Source organism: Drosophila montana, unplaced genomic scaffold (genome assembly GCF_035044405.1).
Source record: "Drosophila montana isolate Dmon_TW-CO22-7 unplaced genomic scaffold, ASM3504440v1 contig_2582_1, whole genome shotgun sequence".
In the NCBI taxonomy this organism is placed as follows: domain Eukaryota; kingdom Metazoa; phylum Arthropoda; class Insecta; order Diptera; family Drosophilidae; genus Drosophila; species Drosophila montana.
The window spans coordinates 52,965-62,374 of NW_026997445.1; positions in this window are offsets into that span (position 1 = coordinate 52,965).

A 9,410-nucleotide genomic window follows, 5' to 3' on the forward strand; every position below is an offset into this window, starting at 1 on the left:
TCCTTATATCATATGACTTTCCTTTAACACTACCTTTTTACCACTTCTTGGAATTTTAACTATTATTAAGCTCTGTACGAACACGAATTCTAGACCATGTAAGATAGTCAGGGTAAATATAAAATTGAATGTAGGAAACATTTTGTCTGTTATTTAAGTCAATTTGGTTAAGGTGCAATAAAAGACTTCTTACGGTCGTTAAGAGTTAAAACCTCAAAATATTATATCAAAAATATATTGGACATTATTAAAAAAACTAAAAATGTAAATGTAAAAATGCAATATTCTCTAAACTAAATTTGTAGAAAATTTGCATGAACATGTCCAATATGGAAACCATTAACGGTTCCCTACTATAATATATATAATCTGAACATTTTTTAAAAAGTAGAATCTTTGTTTTACTATGCATTAAAATCGAATTTTCTCTGTTGATTTACTTAATTTTTAATATTATTCCCTTACTTTAATCACTGAGGAATTGGGATTCGAGCTTTGCAGTATTTAAACCTTACTTTCAATATTAACTCAAACTTTTTTAATGAACTTCCCATCCAACTGATTCTCATAGAAAAATGTAAGTGATAAAAAGGACTTCACTTACCTGACCGCGATATTTTCGCTTAGCGCATTTTCACTTGAAATGGATATGGAAATTTGGAACATGAATTGATCCCACAATTACGATTCGCTTTTTGTTGCTTTAGTTTTCTGACTGGCAGCTTCCATCTCACGCTCTCTTAACTAGTTAATTAGAAATGTTGTTGCACCTTGATTGCTCCCAACGTTGTTTGCTCTCAGGTATTGATTGCCTGCTGCCCATTGTCGATTGGACAGCCAAAGGTTAGCAATTGTAGCAGCTGAAATGGGAAATCGGTAGCCACTTTGGCAACCCTGTTGGATGTCAGTTACGATGCGAGCTGTAACAAAGAAATATATGTAAGCAGAGATGCTGAATAGTCGTACCTAAGAGTTACTTAAGTTGGTTTAAGCTATCATCAAGAATAAGAATTCTGTAGGGAAGTTTATAATAAATAATACACATACCACAATAGTCTAGGAAAACAAAATATAAATATTCCTATATTCAAGGATTTATCCTTTTCAAGAACGTCGTTAATAAAATATTTTTTTTTTAAATATTATACCTATGTTTTCTCTTTACTTCTCATATAGATTAAAGCCCACAATCAGATGCTATATATATGAAAAATACATCTGAATACAAAAGAAACTTTGTTGCCAAAAATTTAGATAATCGCTTTTAGTTTCTTCCAACCTAAACGTGAGTCCTAAAGTCTTAATAAATAAAAGTACTTGGTTTTCCAAAATTGTTTCTTATTGGAATTCACACAAGATGCGCCCAGTAGTTACGCCTTTGGGGGTGTGGCTGGATGGATGGAGGGGGGTTTGCAAATGTTTGCGTATATTTAGCATAAACTGCGACTACTTATGAAAGCAACAGAACCCTACAAACCAACTGAAACCCGTTTTATTTTGTTGTCTAACCCGAAGCCGAACGAAATGCAAATTTCAAATTCCAATTTCAATTTCAAATGCGAGTCTCACTGGCAGTTCGTATCAATCTCCGGCCGGGCCGAGCTGGCTGGCGACTCTGGCCTCCACGGAGAGCTCGTCCGGCGACCCGGCGCGTTGGCCCCCGTCACGTTTGCCAAGCCAAAGCAAATAGTAAAAATTTTATGCAAATAGAAACACGCAAAACACCTACGCAAACATGAAGGCACAACAGCCAGCGGCAGGTGCGGAAAAGGCAGGGGGGGGGGGGTGAAAGAGGTTCAAGAGACGCGGCCGGAGCTCATCATCAGGTGGGGGATGCTGGAGCTACGACTTGCGGTTCATTTAATTTTCGCACTTGGCGGCTCACACAGCTACGGAAAATGCCGAGCTACCAAATGTTTAGGCAAATGCTTAGACCAGAGGCGGCACGTAGTGGGGGGTGGAAGTCTTTTGAGGGCGGGGGCGTTTAACTCATATGGTCAGCTGGGCCTGGGTTATAGGCCTGCATGGAAATCTAATTTGCAATGTGGCAGAGAGCTTTAAAGGCCCAAACAAGACTGAACAGACAAAAAGAGAGAGGGAGAGACAGAGAGGGAGAGAGAGAGAGTGGGGCCGGGTGTATAGGGTAGGGGTGAGTGTGGGTGGGACAGAGTTGCCAACTGTTTTCGCTGCATGACGTAGCAGCTTATTTATTGTGTGAGGTTGTTGAGGTGTGCTGTGTGTGTGTGTGTGTGTGTGTGTCCGTGCCACGGTTTGTGTGCCAGTGCGACGCACGTAACCCGCAGTCGGCAGTCCGCAGTCCGCAGTCCGCAATCCTTCGTCCTGAGCTGCCGCCACACACAACAAAGTCCAGAGTTGACTTTTATAGAGTCGCATGCACAATAAAGAAGTCTATTATCCTTTTTGCCAGCGCCGACGACGACGACGCTGTTGTTGTGCCACGTTATTATTGTTGTTGTTGTTGTTGTCGTTGTGCGACCGACAACTGGGATCGATATCCATTAGGAAAATTAAAATTGTGGCAGAGGCAATGAACGTTAAAAGCGGAAACAGCAGTCAGTCAGTTAGTTAGTCAGGCAGCAGCCCAAAAGGCCGACAACATCAGTCAGTCAGTCTATCAGTCTATCAGTCTCTCAATCAGTCAGTCAGTCAGTTAGCCAGTCAGTCAGTCATTTATGCAGTCAGTTATTCATTTAGTCATTCAGTCAGTCGACTAGTCATTCATTCATTCAGCTCGCTGAACGGTAAAGCTTATTCCGACCGCCATTTGTCGCGAGCGTCTTTGGCGCTGCCACTTCCGTTTCCGTTTGCCAGGCACAGGTGGATATATCAACTTACACAAGGATACTAATAGCTAAAGGAAGCAACTTGTTACATCTGAAAAGCAGACATAACCAGGCGTTGTAAAATGTTTGAAGATTGTATTGGTTAAAGTTATTAATATTTGATAAATGAAATATTAATGCAACTATGGTCTGAGAATATTATAAGAAAAATTGATATCTATATATCCTTGCAGTACTAAAAAAGAATCGGTGGATAGGAGAATCAAAATAGATTTTACGACAAAATAATTTAAAAATTATTAAAATCAAGACTTACTTCTTAAAAATTCTAAATTTCTATAGATTTCTAGACTTATAACTATAATTATAAATTTAAAGAATAAAATATCTTAATATATATAGATTTTAAGACTTTACAGTCCTACAAATATTTACGCATTAATTTTTGCCAGTGTATTTGAGTTTCGGTGATGCGTTTGACATTTGTTCCATTTCATTGTTGTTGTCAGTTGTTATTGTTGATTTTGAATTAAGTTTCCAGCCAGCAAACGCCCGCACACAATCTGCCATTTTGCAGCTGTCATTGTTTTTGCTTTTGTTTTATTTTCCTTTTTTTTTGGCATACACGAAAGCGAACGCGACATTTTCATTGTTGGCGCTTTGCAGCAGTTGTCGCTGCTGTTGTTGCAGTTGCTGCTATTGTGTTGCAACAACAACAGCAGCAGCAGCAACAGCAGCATCTCATCTGTCATTCAAAGTCACGCAGCATGCAATTTTTGTTATCATGACTTTTTCAATTCCAATTTTTGGCATTGGCAACAGCGAGCGAATGTGGCATTTGTATTGCCAACTGCCACCTGCCACTTGCCACAGTTGCAGTTGCAGTTGTAACGGCTTGTTTGCATTTCAATTTGATTGAATATATATTTAATTGGTTTCTGTGTTCGTTGCGTCAAATCTATTGGAATATGCATGCAAAAAACAAAACAACAATAACAACAACAATTACAACAACCTCAGTCAAACGTCAGTCAAACGCGGCCTGCGCAGCTTTTGGCCTGCAGTTTGTTAAATGTTTAAGCAGGGCTTTCGCTTCTATTGATGCTTTAGCGAGCCGCACCCTCTCACCCTGTCAGCCCCTCGACCCTGTACACCCTGTACTTACCCTTGCCCCACTCACAAAAGCCCAACCAGAGCTATTTGTATAGCATTGGACTAAGCTGCTCCACTGGCGGACAGCCTTAGCAGCAGCTCGTTCAATTTTTATAACGTGGTCACACACACTCGCACAAACTCGCACACACACCCACACACACCTCCTCACATACATATGTGAACTTACATAGTTATTTGTTAGAGCTTTGTTTACACGAGGGTAGCATTTGTAGTTGTAAATTTACAGATGAATTTTGGTTATTTAATCCGAATCAGAATCCGGCATATGTCAAAGATTAGACAGCTTTTCGCAAGCAAAGAGTAAAATAATTGGAATATCGAAAGGCTATAATAACTGGTCAAGTTTGGAATTTCTGAATACACGCAAAAGATTTATTATTATTTATTTTAATTATGTAATTCCTTGTAGTACTTTTGTATTTAATTTGATTTCCTTTTCTTAGTAATAGGCTTAGCCCTTAACACAGACAATATTCGAAGCTTCTTTGTTTAGTTTCCTGTGTGACACTAAACCCACTAATCCAGCCATATAACTAGCCAAATATAACTTAATAGGATGACAGCCCGAGGGGATTGTGCACCGCGTGTTGCCGCACATATGACATTCTTATAATAATAATAAAATATATTGAATAAAATTTCGGACAATTTCATTTAACAATAGTTTTTAACTGTTTTAATTAACAAACGCTAATCTAATCTAATCTATTTGGCATCGCCCGTTAAGGGCATTGAAAAGTTTTCACAAATTTCCCATAATTTCAGGCATATTTAAAAATTTAAATGTTTACATACATATAATGGATACTTGAATAAACCAAGAAATCAGAGAGCAGCCCTTGCATGCGATTCGCTTTTCTCTAATAGCACGTAGTGTGTGTGTATGTGTGTGAGTGTGTCGGTGTATGTGTGTGTTGTTGGCGCTTCGTAGTCCAACCAGCTCACTGGAGCATAATTTTTGCGGTTCCTTTTAAGTTTGCATATCAATCGAAAATTTATATGACGGTAAAGCGCACACAGAGCTCCCCGCCACGCGCGCCCAGCCGCACAGCAGCCCCCAAGCAAATGCAAATACCATATGCGACGTGTGTGCGTGTGTGTGTGTGTAGGAGTGTAAGTGTGAGTGTGTGTGTAAGTGTAAGTGTGTGTGCGCGCGCATACATTTGCAAATGTTTTATATGCAAATCCAGCAGAGGAGCCACGGCCAAAGTTGAGCAGCAGCAGCAGAAATGAGGCAGAGCCATAAAAGTAAAGGGAGTAAAAGGGGGGGTCGCTGCAAGAGGGCAGCGCATTTTTCTACCTTCAAGCTGAGCCACAGCTATGTGTGTGTGTGTGTGTGTGTGTGTGTGTGTTGTGCGCCATATTAAAAATGGCGGCAAGCGCTTGGTTGTTGTCAGGCAAAACACACAACAAACGTTGCCGTCGCCGTTGTGGCTGCTGCTGCTGCTGCTGCAACTTGTCTAGAGCGGCAGCCGCCCCCTTGGCCCGCCCCCATCTCTCCCAGCTCTCAATCCACCACCCACAGCCCGGAGTCACCCTTTAGCCACCTGCCCGGCGCACTTGACGCTCTTTTGCTACCCTTTCGACTGGCGCTGAATGTTGCCAGCACCTGCGACTCGGCGCATCGTCGCCCGAAGCTTTTCTATGTGTCTGCGTGTATGTGTGTGCGTGTGTGTGTGTGTGTGAACCCAGAGAACCCTAACCCCCACTCCACACCCTGGCCAAAGCCTGGCCGCAATGGCAGCAGCGACAATTCTTGAGGGGAAATTTATGCAGAACAGCAAAAGCAAAAGCAAAAGCAACAACGCGTCGGCGAGGCAAAAGCAAAAATGGTGAACAAAAGTGCGCAACAACAACAAAAACAACAAAAACAACAATATCAAAAATAACAACAACAATTGCTAAAACAAGAACAAAGAGCAACTAAAAATGGTCTCGATGAGCCTAGACGACTAGAGAGATGCGCTACAGACTCGAGCTAAGAGTTTATTTAGTTGCCTTAGTGGAGAATTAAAATGAATTTTCATATTATTTTGTATTTAAGCCTTGTCCATTTGACAAGGCTTCTAAATTTACTCTACCTGTCCTGTTATAGCCTATATTGATGGCAGATTCTTGGCATAACTAATAAAACATATAATATACAAAAAAGAGGTTATTATGTAGATAGGCCCGATGAGAAGTGAGATGCACCTTAGACTTTTAGAGCATACTCAATGCAGAATATATAAAGTATTAGAGCACAAAGTAGACCTGACTAACTGAACGTAGTATACCCTTGCTTTCAGTTCTTCTTACAGAACCCATGAGAACTATTAGGTATACCAAGTTCAATATATTCTAGATGTCGCAGGCCTATAAACAAACTGAGAGGATTCCTGGATAGTTGTTAAGTAAAAGTATGTGTACACTTAAAAGTTCGCTATAATTAAAAACAAAAGACTTCCATGTGGGAAAAAATTAATTTTGTTCGAAATTCATTTTGAACTTTACGATGCCATAAAATACTTTTTATGACTTTTCATTGTAGATAATCTAATTGAGATCGAGCATTAAATTGGGAAGTCTCGAGCAGGCCAGGCAATAAATATATACCCAAGACCAGAATCTGCTCGATTCTTAAGATTTACTTAAAATATATATGGAGGCATCTGAATATCGTGGTTCGAAGGAAGGGGTGTGCATATATTATTTTAGTATAGTCTTATAGATACTTTCAAGCGATACTCCATAGATATATTTCCTATATTTTAATTCCCATATTTATTATCAGCTCCCAACTGATGCCAACGCAGCTTTATAAAACTTTAAAGCCTCTATTCAAAGGGTACACAAAAGTTGTGGGGCAAAAGACGCCAAAGGTAAAGGTTGGCGTTGTTCTGTGGTGGGTGAGCCCGAGGGGATTGTGTTGCGCCTGCCCGGCAACCCAGCTGAATGGGGGGTATGTCGACCTGGAGCTGGACGGGGAGCTAAAAAACTTAATGCCAAAGATAAACCGTGTTTGTCTTGCCAGAGGCTAAATCATTTCGCTGTTTTTCAGCAGCTTCATTTTTTTTTTGTCTTGAGCTTAGCTTTCTGCTTGGCAACCCTTGCCCGGACTTAACCCTTGACATATGCGGATGGCAGCGGCCTGGGAGGGGGGTATATAATCAATGCCATATTGTCATTAAGTTTAATGCGGCTGGCAAATGTAACAATTCTGTCAAATTTACTGGAAGTTGCAGCGCGACAAAAAATGCGACGCGTGCTGCCGTTTAAGTTCGAGCGAATCCCGGAATACCCAAATCCGCATCCTCTCCAGCCGGAGACTGCCGCTGACGGCAACCCCGAGCTGTGTCCGGCGCAGGGCTTCAAACCCTTAGGCGCAGTCAAACATTACATAATTGCTGGGCGCGGCAACGCCCACATTTTGCATTACGCGCTTTTTTTTTTGTGCGAATTGGCGCCTAATCAAGCGGAAGATTTGAATGAGCGCGCGTCGCGTCTTCCAACACCCACAGCGGGTGGAGGGTTCGATGTGAAGAAGGTGGAGGTTGCCCAGTCAGCTAAGTGTTGTCATTTTGGTGGCAATAAAGTGATATTTTTGACAACCACATACATAAAAAAAAAATAGCAGAGATGAAGAAGAAGAATTGCCGCATCAGGCATGCCTCGCTGGCTCGAGAAGGCGTTGCCGCGCGGCGGCTGTTGCGATTTCTTGCCGAGCTTGCTCAGCTCCTGGGCGTAGGTCAGCGCCCAGTGATGTGTGTGCACAACAGCCTCCACAGTTTCCACTTGGCTGCGCTGTTGTTGTTGTTCCAGTTGTTGTTTTAGTTGTTGTTGTTGCTGGCTTTTCTGCCACTTGATTGTGTGCCATAAATCACGCATCGTTTGACAGCAGTTGCCTTTATCCTTCCACCTACCCGAGCAGAATCCTTGCCAGCTTTTGGTCCTTGCCTCATTAGGGCATCAGGTGTGCTCGGCACGTGGCCAGTGCCTAGAAGGCTTCAATGTGAAAGTTTATACACTTTTAATTAGCGCTAATGATGAAAGACAAGACGCGCAGCTGACACGCGGCGGCGGCGGTGGCGGGGGCGTGGGCGTCGACGGCGGCAGGTTTGGGGGCCGCGTATTGACTTACAGTCTTAAAAGCAGTCGCAAATTTATTGTAGGCAATAATCCTTAAAGTTTAAGTTACATTCCACAGATAAGGCGCAGGATTGGACCCATGACACACTCCAGACTTTGCTCGAAAATGCCTCAATAAAAACTCAAAATAAAAAACACAAAAAAACCCCTCCGACGGCGGCGGACGGTTCGCTTTAATTGTCGTTCGCTGCGTTTCATTTTATTGTTGCGGGCCGCTGCGCAGTCGCAGTCGCAGTCGCGGCCGCCGTCGCTGAGTCAGCGACCGGTCCCTGCTCGGGCGCTTGGCACACAGCAGACCGGTCCCTGCTCGGGCGCCTACCAAAACCGAGGCGAAGCGAATCGGACTGGGGCTGCGGCTGCGGCTGCGTCTGTTATCAGTGCAGGTTTAACCGAACCTATAAACAACCGCGCGGAATGCCATGCATAAATGTCCCCAAATTAGATAAACATGGCGCCAATGCAATCGGACTGCTGCCCAGCTGTACCGCGGCCCAAAGAGCCAAACCCAATGCCGAGGTCGCCATTTCAAGGCGTGTTTGCTCGCGTGTGCGCGTGTGTGTGTGTTTGCCTCTTTCTTTCTCTCATTTTGTTACCGCCGACAGTCGGTTTACTTTTTCTTTTTTGTTTTGTTAATCTTAATACCTTTCCTAATTTCTGCGACGGAGCCGGAGCCAGACCGGTCCGCCGGCTGGCGCTCATTTGAATAGATGCGAGTCCAATGGCCGGGTCTGCCTCTAGCTGCAGGCTTAGTTCCATTCGCTGTTGTTGTTGTTGTAGCTGCTTGTACGTCTTATCATCGTACAAATTTTCGTTTTGATAAGACGTCTGTCTGGTCGAGCCATGTAAATGTAACCTGGCCACAACAACAGACCGCAGCCGGGCAGCCGGGCAATAATTAGTTTTTATGTCTATCTAGAAAGTGAATACATATTCATTTATATATATCAAATAAAAACAGAAACAATGAAATTTAGCTAAGTCAGCTGCTGCAGGATATATATATGTATGTATATACATCAACAACATGCAATACATATATATCTTTATACATATATATACATATATACTAGTGGTTAGAGCCCTTCCTTTCCCGTGACACGTTTAAAAAAAATTGTCTTAAAGGGTTTTGAAAATGATTTTGAAACTGATCGGACGGTAAATAAAAAACGTTCATGCAAACGTTTTCCGCCAATTTACCACTGTTGCGAGTGGAATTTCCCAAATCGCTGAAACACGTATACATTACGTCCTTATGTAGAGCTTTGAAAATAAGTTTGAAGTAAATCGGACATAACTAAAAAC